Source organism: Xenopus laevis, chromosome 4L, assembly GCF_017654675.1.
Source record: "Xenopus laevis strain J_2021 chromosome 4L, Xenopus_laevis_v10.1, whole genome shotgun sequence".
Lineage (NCBI taxonomy): Eukaryota > Metazoa > Chordata > Amphibia > Anura > Pipidae > Xenopus > Xenopus laevis.
The window spans coordinates 135,702,743-135,722,516 of NC_054377.1; the positions used below are offsets into that span (position 1 = coordinate 135,702,743).

The 19,774-nt window shown below is 38.6% G+C and overlaps 1 protein-coding gene across 2 annotated transcripts in view; it reads left to right on the plus strand.

Moving 5' to 3' along the window:
* The first annotated feature begins 12,183 nt into the window (after window positions 1-12,183).
* The window catches only part of rab7a.L (RAB7A, member RAS oncogene family L homeolog), a 33,459-nt gene continuing 25,868 nt past the window's right edge, over window positions 12,184-19,774 (plus strand). Inside the window, 1 exon segment of one of the 2 annotated variants that reach the window (NM_001089883.2) lies at window positions 12,184-12,348. The gene's annotated coding sequence lies outside the window, so the exon portion shown is untranslated. 2 annotated transcript variants of the gene reach the window in all.

Here is a 19,774-nt window from a genome sequence, read left to right on the forward strand (position 1 = left end):
GGCGCCAGTCTCTATAATTGTTGTGTATTTTGTGTACGTGACGTCTTTGCTTAGAGATGAGTATATATAGCAGCCATTTTCACATACATTTACACATACCTCCCAACATTTTGGAAGTAAAAAGAGAGACAAAAAAATGTTTCCCGCACGTATCGCAGCAATTTTTTGACCACACCCCTTTCTGTGGCCACACCCCCTAATTACCATGTTTGTTTTACAAAATTTGGCAGGTTATGAAAGTTTTAAAATATTTCTCCTTATCTAAACTGTGTTTTTGTGTCTCAAAATTGTTACAAAGTATCTTATTTGCACCTGTTAGCTGTTCTGGGCTCTCTGCTAAAAGCCAATTAAGTGAGAAACTTTGTTTCTTTTTCTGGCTGTTCAGTGCATAGTAAAGAGGGACTTTCCAGTACAAATGAGGGTCTGCGGGTTGAGCTGTCAAAAGAGGGACCGTCCCTCCGAAAAAGGGACAGTTGGGAGGTATGTTTACATTTCTTTTTTAACAGGCAGGGTAAGAATAACTCGGAACAATCTCAACCATTAGTTACTACTGAGTTGTACAAATTCATTCACTGAGGGAGGAATATAAGTGACATCATTGTGTAGATACTTGAGCTGAAGGCAAAGCCAATAATGTGTTTATATTTGAAAATAAGTGATATCATACTCCCTTTAAATTCTATATTGCATTAAAATATTCTACTCTTATAAAAAAAAATGTGTTTTCACAGGTTCATGCATCACGGGGGTAGGGTTGCCACCTTTTCTGGAAAAAATACCGGCCTTCCTATATATTTATCTTTTTTCCCTATTAATAACATTGGGATCAGCCATCATTTTTACCGGCCAAGCCTGTAAAATACTGGCCAGGTGGCAACCCTATTCACGGGTGGGTTACCCTCTTTATTGCCAAAAAGGAAACTCTCCTTTTAATCTTTATTTATCAAAGGAAAACTACACCCCCCGAATGAATACTTGAGCAACGGATAGTTTATATCAAATTAAGTGGCATATTAAAGAATCTTACCAAACTGGTCTATGTATTTAAGTAAATCTTGCCCTTTTACATAGTAACATAGTAAGTAAGGAGGTTGAAAAAAGACACACGTCCATCAAGTTTAACCTTTTAGTTTTTTTTTTTAACCTGCCTAACTGCCAGTTGATCCAGAGGAAGGAGAAAAAAAAACATCCAAAGCCTCTCCAATTTGCCTCAGAGGGGGAAAAAATTCCTTCCTGACTCCAAAATGGCAATCCGACTAGTCCCTGGATCAACTTGTACTATGAGCTATCTCCCATAACTAGGGTTGCCACCTTTTCTGGAAAAAAATACAGGCCTCCCTATATGTTTATATTTTTTCCCTATTAATAACATTGAGATCAACCATCATTTTTACCGGTCAGGCCGGTAAAATACCGGCCAGGTGGCAACCCTACCCATAACCCTGTATTCCCTCACTTGCTAAAAAGCAATCCAACCCCTTCTTAAAGCTATCTAATGTATCAGCCTGTACCACTGATTCAGGGAGTGAATTCCACATCTTCACAGCTTTCATTGTAAAAAAACCCTTCTGAATATTTAGGAGGAACCTCTTTTCTTTCAGTGATGACAGGCCTGAGGAAGGGCCATGAAACATTTGACTATTTGTAAAGTTTCTATAGCACAATTTGGGATCACCCCATTTGCTGCATAATCAGGTATTGGCTCTCTTTTCATTTACTCGGAGACAACCTTAGCTGCATCATGCATGGCTGCACAGAAATTAGAGCTAATTATCTATGAAGCAAATAGATACAGTGTTGTAACAATAGAGCAGACCCTGTGGTTGCCAAAGGGACTGGGGGAAGACTGAACCTGGGGGGGCAGAATGGTGGGTCCCACTTGTGGTGAGGGGGGCTCTTTAAAGATTTGTGCAAGAGGGCCTTGAAGGTTTCATTACACCCCTGTGTAGATAGCTATTCTATATATCTTATTATAACAAGTGTTTATATTGAGTGGCAACTCATATGACCAGAGTCTTGACTAGGCTGTTGGGCAATAAAGATTTTTTTCATAAGCGCGCTGAGTTCAAAAAGTAATTTTGAAAGGAATAGGCTGGGGATGCACTGAAACCAATCAATACTTTTTTTATGTGGCAGAATCCAAACCCACTACATGAGGTTTCAACCCATTACAACCCTAATTTATGTGTTAAAACTTGAAAAGAATGAAAGAAATCATGTCATCTTTTAACAATCATCCATTGTGTTCAAATTGTGCAGGGCCTGTCATTTATCCAAAACCTATTGTTATCTGTAAGAATCTTCCCACATGTCAAATTATACGTGTCAGAAATAGGGTTAGAGATGGAGAAAATGAAAAATAAGAGACAATAAAGCACAGAGCATATCATGTCTTTCCCAAACAAGTGTTACATCCACAAGGTCCACCAGGAGTTCTGGGAAGGAAGCCCAGAATGGCAGTAATAGTGCATAGAGCCCTGTATGTACGTCCCTGCAGGTAAATAGTTTAACAACAGCCCAATAAACAGATCATGTGTTGTTTATGTATTCTCTCTCTCTGTTGTTATAAATAAAATATTAGTTATGTTCTACTAATATGTGCAGAATAGTGAATCTGAATACACTTTTATTTTCTATTATGCCTGCTATTTAGAGTCTTAGTGTGGGAGAATCACAATGAGGTATTTAAAGGGGTTGTTCACCTTTTGAGTTAACTTTCAGTATGATGTAGAGAGTGACATTCTGAGACAATTAGCAGTTGGTTTTCATTGTTTATTATATGAGATCTATGAAAGATGGGTAATAAAAAGTAGCAATAACAATACATTTGTAGCCCTGCAGAACATTTGTTTTTAGATGGAGTCAGTGACCCCCATGTGAAAGCTGGAAAGAATCAGAAAAAAAGAGCAAATAATTTAAAGAAATTATAAAACGTAAATAACGAAGACCAATTGAAAAGTTGCTAGAATTGGCTATTCTATAATAAACTTAAAGGGATCCTGTCATCGGAAAACATATTTTTTTCAAAACGCATCAGTTAATAGTGCTGCTCCAGCAGAATTCTGCACTGAAATCCATTTCTCAAAAGAGTAAACAGATTTTTTTTATATTCAATTTTGAAATCTGACATGGGGCTAGACATTTTGTCAATTTCCCAGCTGCCCCAGTCATGTGACTTGTGCCTGCTTTTTAGGAGAGACATGCTTTCTGGCAGGCTGCTATTTTTCCTTCTCAATGTAACTGAATGTGTCTCAGTGAGACATGGGTTTTTACTATTGAGTGCTGTTCTTTGATCTACCAGGCAGCTGTTATCTTGTGTTAGGGAGCTGCTATCTGGTTACCTTCCCATTGTTCTTTTGTTTGGCTGCTGGGGGGAAAAAGGGAGGGGGTGATATCACTCTAACTTGCAGTACAGCAGTAAAGAGTGATTGAAGTTTATCAGAGCACAAGTCACATGACTTGGGGTAGCTGGGAAATTGACAATATGTCTAGCCCCATGTCAGATTCAAAACTGAATATAAAAAAATCTGTTTGCTCTTTTGAGAAATGGATTTCAGTGCAGAATTCTGCTGGAGCAGCACTATTAACTGATTTGTTTTGGAAAATTTTTTTTTCCCATGACAGTATCCCTTTAAAGTTAACTTAATGATGGGCCACCCATTTATTAGCCTGACAAACAGATGACAAATAGGGAAATGGGAAGATCATTATACAGAACCGATATTTCTCTTTAAAGAACAAGAAACTAGGTGTCTTATTTTCACTTAACTATAATGCAAAATGATGACATTGAAATTGAAAACCTAACAACAGTCTTTGTGTAGATGGCCCATCTGATGACCAATGTTTCTATAAACTATCATAGATAGCAGAGTAGATACATCGAACTATATACCATGATTGGTCTTACAACTGTTTTTGGGGTATGCAGCCTTACTTGTATGTGCATAAGTACTGTACTTATACTGTAGAACATAATTATTATCTGAAATATATTTACAGCAAAAAGCATCCACAAAAGTTTTACAGTGTAGTGATAATGCTAAGAAGTGAAAAAGCAGGAACAATGACCACAGGAACAGGATTTCCGATGACTGGAAACGTGTTATAGACGAAGAATATTTACACATCTGTCAACATTCATTATGTCTTTTGTTTGCAGAATGCTTAGAATTGGAAATATAGGAAGATTTCTAATAGTTCAGGGTGGTGCAGGGTGGTGCAGGGTGGTGCAGGGTGGTGAGGTAAGGACTGAAAATTAAAAAATTTACCGGCATGCACATTGCTGGTAAATTCTATATACTAGTCAAGCTCAATATATCCAGGTTATGTTTGGTGATTTACTGTCTAGACTGGTGAAATTCTGGCCTGTGTCAAAACTATAAATGACCATTATGCAAATACAAACAAAAATGAGCAAACAAAACAGTCTAGAGTGCTAGATGCAGGTACACACTGTGCAGGGTGGGGATTGCATGCATAGGCAGGCCCGGATTTAGGCCCGCAACTGGCAATCTGTGGGTTCAGGAAAATGCCAGAGGGGCTGCTGTAAGATGCCATAAAAAATGACTATTAAAGAGATTGTTCACCTTCCAAACACTTTTTTTTTTCAGTTCAGTTGTTTTCATGTTGTTTCCCAAAAATAAAGACTTTTTTCAATTACTTTCCTTTTTTTTTTTCCATTATTTATTTTTACTGTTTAATGTCTCTGTCTTTGGTGTTTGAGTCTGGCAGCTCAGTAATTCAGGCGCAGACTCTGAACTGTTACAATTTTGCAACATTTAGTTGATACATTTCTCAGCAGCATCTCTGGAGTATTAGCAACTATTGTATGAATTCTAACAGCTGCCTTTAATGAAACTCAGGGAATCTTCTCAGCAGGGACAATGATAAGAAATGTATCAACTAAATGTAACAATTTATAACAGTTTACAGGGTTGGCGACCCCCCCCCCCTCCCAGAGCTGCTTTAAAAGGTGAAAAATTACACTACAGAAACTGGCTGTGAAATCTGTAATCCCATAGTGACCTAGAATGGCGACTAGTATAATGGAGAAATTGATTCTGATCGGTTGGTTTAATGGAGAGATCATTGTCAAATTGGTGTATGCCAAATAAAAGAGAGTCTGATTATTTTACAAGAGTCACATTCAAATACTGTATTAATGTAATCATTAAAGGGAATCACTGTCACAGCCCTTCCATGATACAAATCAAATGTAGCTATGATTGCCAATGTATAATAAATGTTAGCATAAACATATTTAGATTCAAAAAACAGTAAAAACACTATTTATCTATCTGTAGAGTAGATGCACAGTAGAGTAAAAAGCTGAGCTATAAGCAAAATGTTAACTTTTGCATTGTTAAGCTGCTGTGCACTATAAAAGGAGATTGCCATGTGCCCTAGGGTGAGTGATGCCAGGGGAGGGTGGAAAAAAGAGAGGATCCAGCAATATTCCATTAGTGACCCAGGCTTTTTTTATGCCTGCCACGAGGGAGCCAATACTAAATCCGGAGGCAGAGGTATTTGGGCTACTAGCGCTACTTTTTGACCTAATGTACTCATTTGGGATAAGGGACTGAGACTTTAATCTGCAAATGAGTAGTGCAGGACTTTGCCTGGCATGCAGGGCCAGGAAATGGACTGTCACAGGTTCCCAGGGGAGTGGGTTATATTGTATGATGTAAATGTGTTTTACTTACCCTTTAAATTACACTTTCTTTATATAAAGTTGTTGTTTTTTATAAAAGCAAAGTGTGTGTTGCATGTTATTCCTAATGGGGCCACCTGCAGGTGTATTCCTGTATCCCATTAGGTGGAGGCACTGCCAGAGAAGAATTCCCAGTACCATTTCACCTTGCAAAGGGGACTCAGGACCTGTAAGTCGGAAATATTGTGATGTACCACCTTGGGTTACACTCCTTTACAAAATCTGCTGTTTGTTTGTGTTATACACTGTACTAGAATATTGAGAATCTTGTCGAGTAAAGTAGCTGATGGACAAAATATACAATCGGACTGTCACAATACAAATAGCAGATATTAAGGGTTAAAGGTATATATGTAAATAAATGATAAACTCACAACTTGCCCCCTTGACCCTATGCCTTCTTCTCTGCTCAAACACTGTGTTGCAGAGCTTACGCCACCACTTACTCACATCTTCAATTCTTCTATAGCTTCTGGAACCTTCCCTTCTCCTTTCAAACATGCATGTTTAAAGCCTATTCTTAAAAAGGCCACGATTGAACCATCCTGTCTGTCAAATTACCATCCTGTCTCACTTTTACCACTTACCTCTAAACTCTTAGAACTTAATGTGTTCTCCCGTATTACTAACTTTCTACACACCCATGATCTGTTGGATCCTCTGCAATCTGGTTTCCGGCCTGGTTACTCTACTGAGACTGCTTTGTGCAGAGTTACAAATGATCTTCAGGTTGCCAAAGCCAAAGGTAACTTCTCTATCCTTCTCCTCCTTGACCTATCATCTGCATTTGATACAGTTGATCACTCTCTCCTGATGCAGATTCTCTATTCGCTTGGCATCTGTAACCAGGCTTCATCTTGGCTCTCTTCTTACCTCTCTAACTGATCATTCACTGTCTCCTATGATAACAAAACCTCATCTCCAGTTCCACTTAATGTGGCGGTGCCGCAAGGCTCTGTGCTTGGCCCGCTGTTGTTCTCCCTGTACACTCTGTCTTTGGGAGATCTCATCTGATCATTTGGCTTTAATTATCATCTGTATGCTGATGATATCCAAATATATTTATCCACCCCTTCATTAACAGCTGAAACAGAGGCTCAAATCTTTAACTGCCTCCTGGCTATCTCAAATTGGATGAACCAGCGCCACCTCAAACTCAACCTAACAAAAACTGAACTAATCATCTTTCCACCTAAGCCTGGGCCTACTCTCCTTTTTATTATCTCTATTAATGGCATGCTCATTAACCCTCAGCTCGCTGCCTGGGGGTAATCTTTGACTCCCCTCTCTCCTTCTCTGATCATATTAACACCACTGTCAAAACCTGTCACTTTTTCTTGCGCAATATTGCCAAAATCCGTCCCTTCCTTTCACCTGATACGTCCAAGACGCTCATGCATACTCTCAGCCTATCCCCTCTAGATTACTGTAACCTTCTACTAACTGGCCTCCCTAACTCCCATCTCTCCCCCCCTACAGTCTGTATTAAACATTGTTGCCAGAATTATCCTCCTCTTATCCAAAAGGGTACAGGCCCCTCCCCTGCTGAAGTCCTTATCATGGCTTCCTATAAAACAAAGAATATCTTATAAACTCCTCCTCATAACCTTCAAAGCCCTTCATTCCTCTGCACCGAATTACATCTCATCTCTTGTTTCTATGTTCCTGGTCGAAAACCTCCGCTCCTCTCAGAGCAACAGCTTGGTTGTACCCCCCACTACTACTGCTTTTTCCCATATTAAACCTTTCTCTCTTGCGGCTCCTTATATTTGGAATGTCATTCCTAAAACTCTCTGGAGAAAATCCTCCTTCAATGTTTTTAAAACAAAACTCAGAGACTACCTCTGGGAGCACCTGGATAACACTTGAAGTGGGAACTGGCACTTATTTGACAGTGTAACAAACTGTAACCTACAGCACTTTAATACCCCTCCGAATTGTTACCCTCCCATTTAGACTGTAAGTCCTATGGGGTAGGGACCTCCAGCCTTTTGTCTCCTTGACACTGAGTGCGTAATCTGTATAGTCATTTTATTTTATATTATTGTTACTTTTTATTTCAATGACCCCTTGTTTGTTACTTCTAATTTATTGTTTTGCTGTACAGTGCTTTGCCATCAAGAAGCGCTATACAAATAAAAATATACATACATACATACATACATACATACATACATACAAGGTCCTAATGTGGATCGGAACATTGGACATAAGTGGTATGTGAAATAAAGAGTTTTTTGTTTTAAATTCAATACAAGAGAGTGTTGGTCCTTACAAACCATATGCATACTTAACCGACCATGCACTTCAACATATTATTTGGAGATGAGTGCAGACACACTGACTTTGATTCCTATTGGTCCCAATATACTAAAGACCTGAGGAGCTGTGTACAGAAGAACTGGCCTATTATTGCCATGGATGGAACTTTGTCTTTGTACCAGGCTCTGTGCCTGATGTTTGGACACGGTAGGAATCGGAAGTTGAGAGGCATTTTGGTAAAGACTGATTTCTTTAGCTTACTGGACAACAAAAATTGGGTTGTTACCGATGTCCCGACTGTACACCATGTAGATCTATGCTAACTGGTAAAGATTTTTCCCACCCACATACAGGCAATTGATTCAAAATACAAAACAGACTCACATGTACTACAACCTTTGTAGTATATATTGTCACATGCCCCTGTGGCCTGTACTATGTGGGCAAAGCCACCACCCCACTGAGAGACAGGATCGCCAATCACAGATCAGGCACTAAAAGAAAAACCGCCTAAACAACTGGTGGCAAAACATTTCCTACAAATGGGGCAGGGACTGGCTACGTTTTGTTGTATGGCAATAGACTTTCAGCCCCAGTTACCAAGAGGTGGTAACAAAGAAATAGAATTATTAAGACGTAAATCCAAATGGATCTACTGACTGGACACCGTTGCCCCTCGAGGGCTGAATGAAACTCTGCCCTTGGGCTGCTTTATTTAAACTTATTTAAACTGCTTTATGTAAACTGCTGTATCTATACTGTATATGTGTATGAGATTGACTGGCCCTGTATCCATGGACATTTCCTCACCCTAGTTCATTATGTCATATCCAGCGTAGATTGCCCATTCGAAATGGTGACAAGTGGCTACATGATATAGTAATAACTCCAGCAAAGTAAACCTTTAAAATACATATATATAAAATTGATGAGAGTACTATTTACATTTATTGAGAATGTATTTACATTCCTTATTTTTTTACAATTCCAAAATGTTAAGGGATACGTGTACTGTTAATATAAAGTCATCAGCTGGTCAGTTTCCAACCACGAAGAGGTATAGGACGTTGTCAGGAGAAATAAATAGGGCTAGTCTGATGTTCTTCTGGTGAGAAAACTTATCAGAGGTTTCTAATGTTTTTCCTAACCAGAAAAACACTAGACCAGCCCTCTTTCTTACTGTAAATTGCAAAAGGGCTTAGAATAGCACTCATCAATTTTTCTGTAGTAAACTCTAATCTCACATTTTTATAAATCTGCCCTCAGGGGCGTAACTAGGTATAACTGGGCCCCACAGCAAATTATTTTTCAAATTTTACATGAATTAGGGCCTCATGGGGCCCCTACACCTCCTGGCCCCTACTGCAGGTCTGCTTCCTCTGTAGTTACGCCCCTGTCTGTGCCCTTATCCAGGACATTGTCCTCACCAGCAATACCATAATATCCGCAAAACTGAATATAAAATGGAAGCAGGCCATTTCTGATACAGGTAGTTGATTTTATTAACAGAGATGGGAAGATTGCAGCAAAACTAATGAGCCCAGAGCAGAGCTGTGGGTGTAAGTTACTCATTATATTATGGCTAATAGATATAGATCTTATTGTTGAGGGACTTGTCTTCGCCTTTAAATAAATAAGTGCTTTGATCCTCCTGCTGGCAAATGCTGGTATCATTTAGCTTTTTATTCAGCAGCTCTCTAGTTTTCAATTTCAGCACTCTGGTTGTTAGGGTCCAAATTACCCTAGTAACCATGCATTTATTTGAATAAGATGAGTAATACAAAGTAACAATAATTATAAATGTATAGCCTTGCAGAACATTTATTTTTTAGAAGGGGTCAGTGACCCCCCAAAGCTGGCAATAGACAGAAGAGTAAGGGAAAAAAAATCAAAAAATAAAAAAAATAAAAGAGTTAATTGTTTGAAAAGTTGCTTAAAATTGGGCATTCTATTTACTAAAAGATAACTTAAAGCTGAGCCATCCCTTTCAATGATGCATTTTGTAAAAAAAACAAACATGTTTTCCCATGATAGAATCCCTTTAAGCGGAAAACAAAGAAGGCTTTTAAAGGTGATAGTTAAATAATCAAGACCACAACAACAAGATAATCTGCCAACAGCTCTTTAACAGTATGAATGGGCTGTAGAGACTACTATTTCTTTAAAGAGAACAATGTATCATCTCCCAGCACTGGGAGTCCCTTAAAAGCTGTAAGCAGGATCGCAGCATCTGTCTACTAGTCCATCATCTGTCACTTAGGCTGTCACAGATGTTATTGGAATAGCATAACAGCTCCTTTTTTCTGGTTACACAGAAGTCCCACAGACCCACATGGGATTTCTTTCTTAGGCCTCTTCTTTTAATATGCCGTGATCAAACAATCCATAATAAATTACACATAGTCCATGATGATAACCAATGTTTCAAAACATTCCAAAGTAGGACCGTTGTATAATATTCCCAGTTAGCTACAATTCATATTCATATGACTGCCAACTGTATTTCCCACATTGTGCAGGTTTCAGCAAGGAAGGAAGGGCAAATGAAGCTTTTTCTTTGAGTAGAAGAAAACACATTTCTGCTTACACAGCTATAGCGTTTCAAATAAAATTATGAACGAAATGCAGGCCCGGACTGCCAATCTGTGTTCGGGCAAATGTCCGGTGGGCTGCTTGCTTTAAAATATAAATGGACTGCTCACCTAAAAATGCAAATTAGGTCTGTAATTAATATGTAAATGAACCAATCACTTTAGAAATGTAAATGAGCTGTTGCATGTGGCAGCTTAGTCTCTTCAAGTATGCCACACTTTGGCCCTGTGACACACAAATCTGCATGGTCTAGCTGGGGGCACACAAAGGAAAATTTAGAATATACTGTTAGTATACTGTATACTATCCATCTGATAGAATAGTTGTGATAAAAACTAGGGTGAGATATTTGTTGCAAGGGCCAGTTCCAGCATATAGGGTGTATAATATTGCTGGGGATTATATGGTAATGGACTCTTTATAATATCTATTGATAAACACTAGTTCTAGTTAACCTTGGGGTTGGAAATATATATCATGCTTTACATGCGTGTGAATACATGGGCTGCTTTGATATTTTTGCCAGGGCTGGATTTTCCTCCCAGTCCAGCAGTGACGAAATGTTCCTCTTTTGACTTGCAAAATTGTGGAAACCTATAGAAAATTGTTTGCCCAGATCCCTATAATACTTCTACATCATTTTAAGGTTAATGGCACAAGATCTTTGGCATTTTGATCACTGCTATCATGTGGCAGAAAAAAACAGCAATCAAAATGACCATAAATTGGACCATAAATATTTCAGTGATCTTCTCTGAAAAATGATGTTGCCCATAGAGTTGCCACCTGGCCGGTAAAAATGATGGTTGATCCCAATGTTAATAGGGAAAAAAGATAAATATATATAGGAAGGCCGGTATTTTTTTTCCAGAAAAGGTGGCAACCCCAGTTCCCCATAGGCTTCCAAACATTCAAAATTCCCGTCTGCCTGGCACCAATACTGGTTTTATTTATTGGAAAGTGCCCTAGCTGACACACAGACAGAGGTATTTCTGTCACTACCCCATTAGGGTTGCCACCTTTTCCGGAAAAAAATACCGGCCTTCCTATACATTTATCTTTTTTCCCTATTAATAACATTGGGATTAACCATCATTTTTACCGGCCAGGCAGGTAAAATACTGACAAGGTGGCAACCCTACCCCCTGTTCACCAGCCACACCAATTTCAATCAAGTAACAATACAAGTGATGACAAGCAGACTGGGGCATTTGTGTGCTTATGTTCTCTGACTGCCCATTGCTGCCAAATTGATTTGTGACTCAAGAACCCAAAATGCAAGCTTGATAAAAAAATACTGTCCTTTGAAATTTGGGAGTAGTCATTATGAAGTAAACATGACTTGGTAACAAGGATTTTTGGCCATGTAGGAGAATAAAACTGCTGTACAAAGAAAATGGATACTGTTACCAGTATAAAAAATAATTGCATGTGTTATAAAGCACTTGTTTCTCTCGTGTTACTCTATTGTTCTGCTGCAAAGTATTTATTTTCTCCCTCCCTACATCTGCAGTCCCCAGGTAATATGGCGGCAAGGTGGTGACACAGCAAATCACGTGATGTTTTCCTTTTCACTCCCTTCTTTCTTCACGCCCCTTTCCGCGTTAGCCAATAGGCAATTAGGAGGAGGCGTTGACGTCAGGCGCCCCATGACAGGGTGTCACTTCCGCTGGCAAGAGAAGGGTTGGCAGGGGTAGGAAGCGGAGACGAGAAGCTGGCCCGGCGTATACTACCAGACCGGCCCGGGATATCCAGACGCGTCAACGACCCACCCGTAACTGGTGAGAAGGGAATGGGGGTTTTGGGCAGTGGGTACCTCGTTTAATCACTGTTTTGACCCCAGCGCGCTATTCAAGTGGAGGCCTGATAGCGAGGCCCTGGCAATACCTTTATTATAGAGTAATTGATGGGCCCGGTCTGTATTTAGTGATGGGTTGGAATATCAAAGGGAGGCCGACGTTTAAAACCCTTATAGGCCCAGGCGGTAAACATGTGTTTCCTATGGCAGCCCCTGCCCGTGACTCTCCAGCTGTGTAAATCCGGGATGTTCGCTCAGTTGTTTGACAGGAACTCCCCACCCTTCTACTGCTCCTCAGGGGGGGATATCGGGAGTTGTATTCCAGCAGCAACAGCTCAAATAATAAACATGCGCCTTGTTTCTATTCTCCTTTTTATTCCCACTTTTGTTCACATGTTTGACAACTGTCCCCCTTTTCTATTCTTTTCTCTGCAACATTTCCAGCTCCTACTAAACAGCCCCATCCACATCTCTCGTTCTTATGAACCTCCTGCCTGATCACTCACTTTAACATGATCCCATCCAGTAACACGTGCTCCAGCTGTGTACAGGAATATCATCGTTTTCTAAATTGTCACAACCCCTAAATGGCCATTGCTCAATATTGTGTGTCCCCATCACTTCCTATTTACTTCCTGTTAATCCATCAGCCCTCTATGAGCTCACCTGCCTAGTTCTGTTTATTTGTGTCCCTAGAAGAAAAACAGCCCTGTCTAATGGATTTATTACATGGTCACTATAAATAAATTTGACAATTATCCACTGATGTTGTTTAGTCTTGACTTTTCATCTGTTGTATTAATAGTGACGACTTCATTATTCCTTTTCTTTTTTTTTTTACCATTACTAAACCCAGCCCACCTGTGTAATCCCTCCCAGTCACTGTTCCACTTTCTGTTCTCTTTTACAGAAAATATAAAGTCTGGTGATACCTTTTAGTGGCTAATTGAATAAGTTCTCCTTTATGCAACATCACATATATATTTCTTTACGTTTTGCCAAGTCTGTGTCCCCTTTCCAATTTATCTGTGCCTCAACTATTCCCCTGTGATCAGCTATTCTTCATTCTCCAGATTAGGTACCATCTTAATACAATTGATGGCATCTGCTCACCTTCCTCTCCATCTCTTCCTATTTGTTTTTTTCCCCCTTATAACTTCCTCATTCATTTTGTAATTGCTAACCTTGCGCCTATGACTGTCGTGTATTAACTAATTATTTTGTTTATGTTCTTCAAATGCCATTTTGTCCACACTGAATAAAAAGGCTGGACAGGATTAGTCTATGCAATTGGGTTACACCTTTCAGTGCTTGTCTAATGCTTGTTTGGCATCAGCTATTCTCCACTTACATATGTTTCTCTGCCCCTTTGCAAGTAGGATGTTTAGCCCGTCCTACTTAAAGGGATCCTGTCATCGGAAAACATGCTTTTTTCAGTTAATAGTGCTACTCCATCAGAATTCTGCACTGAAATCCATTTCTTAAAAGAGCAAACAGATTTTTTTTTATATTCAATTTTGAAATCTGACATGGGGCTAGACATTTTGTCAATTTCCCAGCTGCCCCCAGTCATTTGATTTGTGCCTGCACTTTTGGAGAGAAATGCTTTCTGGCAGGCTGCTGTTTTTCCTTCTCAATGTAACTGAATGTGTCACAGCGGGACATGGGTTTTTACTATTGAGTGTTGTTCTAAGATCTACCAGGCAGCTGTTATCTTGTGTTAGGGAGCTGCTATCTGGTTACCTTCCCATTGTTCTTTTGTTTGGCTGCTGGGGGGGGGAGGGAGGGGGTGATATCACTCCAACTTGCAGTACAGCAGTAAAGAGTGATTGAAGTTTATCAGAGCACAAGTCACATGACTTGGGGCAGCTGGGAAAATGACAATATGTCTAGCCCCATGTCAGATTTCAAAATTGAATATAAAAAAATCTGGTTGCTCTTTTGAGAAATGGATTTCAGTGCAGAATTCTGCTGGAGCAGCACTATTAACTGATTCATTTTGAAAAAAATGTTTTTTCCCATGACAGTATCCATTTAATACTGAGCACTGTGAAATATTTGTTGGGTTCTGTACCCCATAGCAGCTCCCTTGATTGCTGCCTTGCCCTTAAGTTGTCTTATATTGAGATATATATATATATATATACACACACACACACACACACACACGAATTGCGCCTTTCTTATATCCCTAGTATATCTAATTACACTTAGCTTTTTCTTATGTTAATGTGCTGCATAATGGAATGTTGTCTTCACCTCAATGGCTGATTGATGGATCTTGTTAGTATATCCTCCTACACCTGCAGGTATCAGAATTAGTTTCTCTTTTGGTGTGGTTAGATTACTATTTATTTTCTTCCTTCCTTAATGCTGTATACAAGACCAGTCTTCACTGATATCCAGTCATTTTGTTATGTGTTTTTTATGGCAAATGTGCCTCTGAGTGGTACTCATTTTTGTAAAAAATTCTTACAGGAACGTCTTTAGGGAATTTGTATTGATCAGGTGCTTGAGGTTAACAGATTGCCTCTTTTGTTTCTAAGGGAATAATGTTAGGGTGATTTAGCCACAAATAGGCTGGTAGAGGATTTAAGCAGTTTAAAAAAAAAAAAAACAATTATCTATGACCTTTGAACCACTGCAAGGACTAGTTGGGGTTCTACATTACTTAAAATATTTTGCTCCTTTTAGTTGGGAAAGCCGTGCGTTTGTATAAAGTGGCAGCTCTATTGACCAAAATTGTCACACATATACTATAGTCTCGTTTTTTGTTTTTTTTTGCCGAATCACAGAATTTAATGGCCCCGCAGTAAAGTGGTGCAACAGTGTAACCAGTGCGATGTTGCTGAATTGTGCAATTTGCTCAATTCTTGCCGTGTGTGTGTAAAACCAGCAAGTGTCATAATGTTACAGGGTGTTTCATAATGTTGGTTCATATATTTATTGTCAACATTGTTTCTATTCAAATCAATAGGAGCAGCCGTTTCGTGTGCAGAGGGCATGGAATGAGCATAATAGTAACAAGTGATTTATTGCTTATTGTGGAAAATTATAATCTGGGTTGCTATTTTTATTGCTAATGTTCCGAAAAATTCCCCAAATTAGAGATATATCATTAGTTAGAACTGAACCGTGGGCAGTGTGGGCATAAGACTGGCTAAATATATTTGCAAAACATTCTGTTAATTGCTGTGTGATGTTAATGGGCTCATAAAAAACTAATCAATGAGACACCTGATTCTTGAACAGGTTTAATATTTACCCTTTTTACAGTATTAATTGGTTATACCATCCCAGAGCCTGCTGGTGAGAAATACCATTCCCAGCTCATACTAAGGGCCATTATTTCTTTAGTTTGTGAACTATTGGGCTTAGGTATTTTATGTATTTCGCTGCCGTAGTCCACAGTCACCCAGTTTTATATAGTTTTCTCCCTGCCTTTTAGTCTTTAAAGTGCCGTGTGGTGCTCCTATATCTGCTCCTGTCTCTTGGTTATATATATAATACACAAAAGCCATGAATATCCTGTAAATTATATCCTTATAAACGGTGAGTTCTGATGTCATCAGTTATAAACGGTGAGTTCTGATGTTATTTCTGTCACATGACTAACTAAAACTTGTGTATTATAATAAATAAAGTACCCCCAGTTGTAAAATATAAGGATATTAGAAGTTACCTCGGAATTCCATGACCTGTATAAAAGGGGGTACTTTACAAATTTGCAGTTTCAGCAACTGGTTTCTAGGGTCCAAATTGCAACCATGCATTGATTTGAATAAGAGACTGGAATATGAATAGGAAACCTAAATAGAAAGACGAGTAGTAAAAAGTAGCAATAACAATACATTTGTAGCCTTACAGAGCATCTATTTTTTAGATGGGTCACCGACCCCCATTTGAAAGCTTGAAAGTGTCAGAAGTAGTTAAAATAATAAAAAACTATAACAAATAAAAAAAGCAATTAAAAAGTTGCTAATATAAAGGTGGACCACCCCTTTAAGTCTAATAAAAAAAACAATTTTAAACATGAATTAAACCCAATAGGCTGGTTTTGCTTCTAATAAGGATTAATTATATTTTAGTTTGTATCAAATACAAGGTGCTGTTTTATTACCATTATTATTATTATTATTATTATTATTATTATTATTACAGAGATAAAGGAAATACTTAAAAAAAAAAAGTGATTTCATTATAATGGGCTCTCTGGGAGATAGCCTTCCTGTAATTCAGAAATTTCTGGATAACAGATGCCATACCTGTATAGTGGTTGCTGTACTCTTATATGGAACGCACACCTAAAGCATTACGTATTCTGAGCTGTTTCCGTGCCTAGACTCTGTGCTTTCCCCTGGTGCTCTTCGCATATGATGAGAGTAATTGTAGTCTTATTTTCTATTAAGTGAATAAAGTACCCCTCATGTAAAATATAAGGATATTATAAGTTACAGAGGAGTTTCACGATCATATAAAAGAGGTCGAAGGCTGTGTGTTTTTATACTCCAAGATGACTTCTAATATCCTCATATTTTGCAACAGGGGGTACTTATTATTATAATACACACGTTCAGTGACATCACTAAGCTCCAATTATAACTGATGACATCACCAAGGACCATTTGTAAGGATATAATTTACAGGATATTCTTTTGTGTATTATATAATACAGATATGGGACCTGTTATCCAGAATGCTTGGGACCTGGGGTTTTCCGGCTAACGGATCTTTCCGTAATTTGGGTCTTCATGCCTTAAGTCTACTAGAAATTCATTTAAACATTAAATAAACCCAATAGGCTGGTTCTGCTTTCAGAAAGCTCCGAATTACGGAAAGCCCATCTCCCATAGACTCCATTTTATCAAAATAAACCCACATTTTTGATTATGATGTTCTTTTTCTCTGTAATAATAAAACAGTAGCTTGTATTTGATCCCAACTAATATATAATTAATATTAATTGGAAGCAAAACCAGCCTATTGGATTTATTTAATGTTTACATGATTTTCTAGTAGACTTCTAGTCTGAAGATCCAAATTACAGAAAAATCGGTTATCCAGAAAACCCCAGGTCCTGAGCATTCTGGATAACCGGTCACATGCTTGTACTTCTAAGTAGTTGAGTTTACATTCATGTAAAGGATTTTACCTTATTTTTTTAACTGAAAATCTGTTCAGTGCAGGTTCATTATTCTGGCCAATTCATTGATTTCTGGCTATTTACTAGTATACAGCTTAATTTCTTTGTTGCTTTGGAAGAGCATGTTACTTTTAAATTGATTTGTGACTATAGATTCTGGACTTCTTTTAGGAGCAGTTGTTCTGCTTGTTTCATGCCAAATACCTTGGCTTTCAATTAATTCTGTTAGTGTATATGGTTTTATATATACAGTAGTAAAGCAAACTGGCCTCTTCTGTATGTGATAACTGGGTCCGGACTGGCAATCTGTGGATCCTGGCTAATGAGGGGCTGCTGTAAGATGCCACAGAAAGACACTATAACATGGGCTGTTGGGGGGGCTTTGTGTAATCGAAATGCCAGTGCCTGTTTTGAATCCCATTCCAGGCCTGGTGATAACTATAACTGAATACAGATGAATCAGAGAGTCAAATCGAAAACTTTATTTGTAATTGGGGATATAGTTGTTGCTGGAACTAGGTTATGGGTAAATGTGGGCATCTGCCAGAGAGGTAATCAAAATACATTTGTAGCTTTATAGAGCATTTGTTTTTTAGATGGGGTCAGTGACCCCCATTTGAAAGCTGGAAAGAGTCAGAAGAAGACAGCAAATAATTGAAAGACCGTAGAAAATAATGAAGTCCAATTGAAAAGTTGCTTAGAATTGCTCATTCTATAACATACTGAAAGTTAACTTAAAGGGATACTGCCATGGGAAAAAACATTTTTTTCAAAATGAATCAGTTAATAGTGCTGCTCCAGCAGAATTCTGTACTAAAATCCATTTCTCAAAAGAGCAAACAGATTTTTTTATATTCAATTTTGAAATCTGACATGGGGCTAGACAAAAAATTTTTTTTTCCCATGACAGTATCCCTTTAAAGGGGACTCATCCCCCAAAAAAAGTATTCATAATCTTATTTTATCACATCAGTCAAGCAAGATGAACTTTAATTACACTATATAAATTATTTGAATCTTGTTTCCTCCAGTCTGGGAACTCATAATTATATCTAGCAGGCAGGACACTTTGTGGACACTGTTATTAAGACAAGTCTTGTATCATCTCAGAATCTTGTTTGTGCACCAGAATGGGGGACCTGATGTCCATCCCCATGCCCTGGCTACACAATCAAATGGTGAAGAGAATGGGATTGTGGGGACAGCAGTGATTTCTAGGAAGTGCTGAATGGAAAGTGAAAGTAATTGAGGAGGGGCAGACAATATTTGATTGACAGCTGAGATGTTTAAATGAGCTTACAACAGCTATGAATGCTTTAATAAAAAATAGAAATTGGATTTCGTGTTTCATTTGCAAAGGACTTTTATTATACAGCTTTTTGTGTCTGGGTTACAGGTCCACTTTAAAAGTGAACCCCCCCCTTTAAATTCTATCTGTAGCACCCACAGTTTAAACGAATAGCTGCATAATAACATGGCAAAAGCCAATTCCTGTAGACATCAGTGGTTGTTCTTGTGTGTGTGTGTGTGTGTGTGTGTGTGTGCCAGTTGACAGCAACCTACAATTCCCTATATCATGTGACAACCTTCTCCTTTTAGAAGGATGCTGGGAGTTGGAGTCCAACGCCATCTTGAAGACTTCCACTTGTCCTTGCTTGGTCACCGTTTGTATACGCGCTGCAGCAGATATTACTCTTTCCAAACAATGTTTCTTTGCTTTCTAGGATATAAAGCAATTTGGAAGTCTCATTCTTTTATGATATTGTATGAACTCTCAGTTCTATTGGCTAGTAGAACTATGTGGGATCCATGGGGATTCCAAACTGTGTCTTTCATTGCCTTTGTTCAGGCTCGCTGTGTCCTCCCTTGTGACTCAAGCTGCTGATGAACCACATGATTCTCCATAAAATAATTAAGTCTTGGGTTTTTTTGGCGGCTTTAGCTGGGCTAGCCTTTTAACCCTTGCAGTGCATATTTAGACTTTATTCTAATGTCGCACGCACCGTTCTTATCTGTACCCTCTTCTGTTATGAGTGGATGTTATGAGCGATGGGGTTTACCAGTTCACATAATCTTTATTATGAACATAAAAGCCTGATTTATGCCGTATAGTGAGGCAACTTTAGCAAGGTCAGCTATTAGCTTCCTAATGGAAGTACATAGTTATTTATCAGGTGTCATAATCCGTAACGAATCACATCTTGCATATGCCGTCACAATAGCACTTATGTCCGCACATTGGGGCTTGCACACACGGAAGGAGATA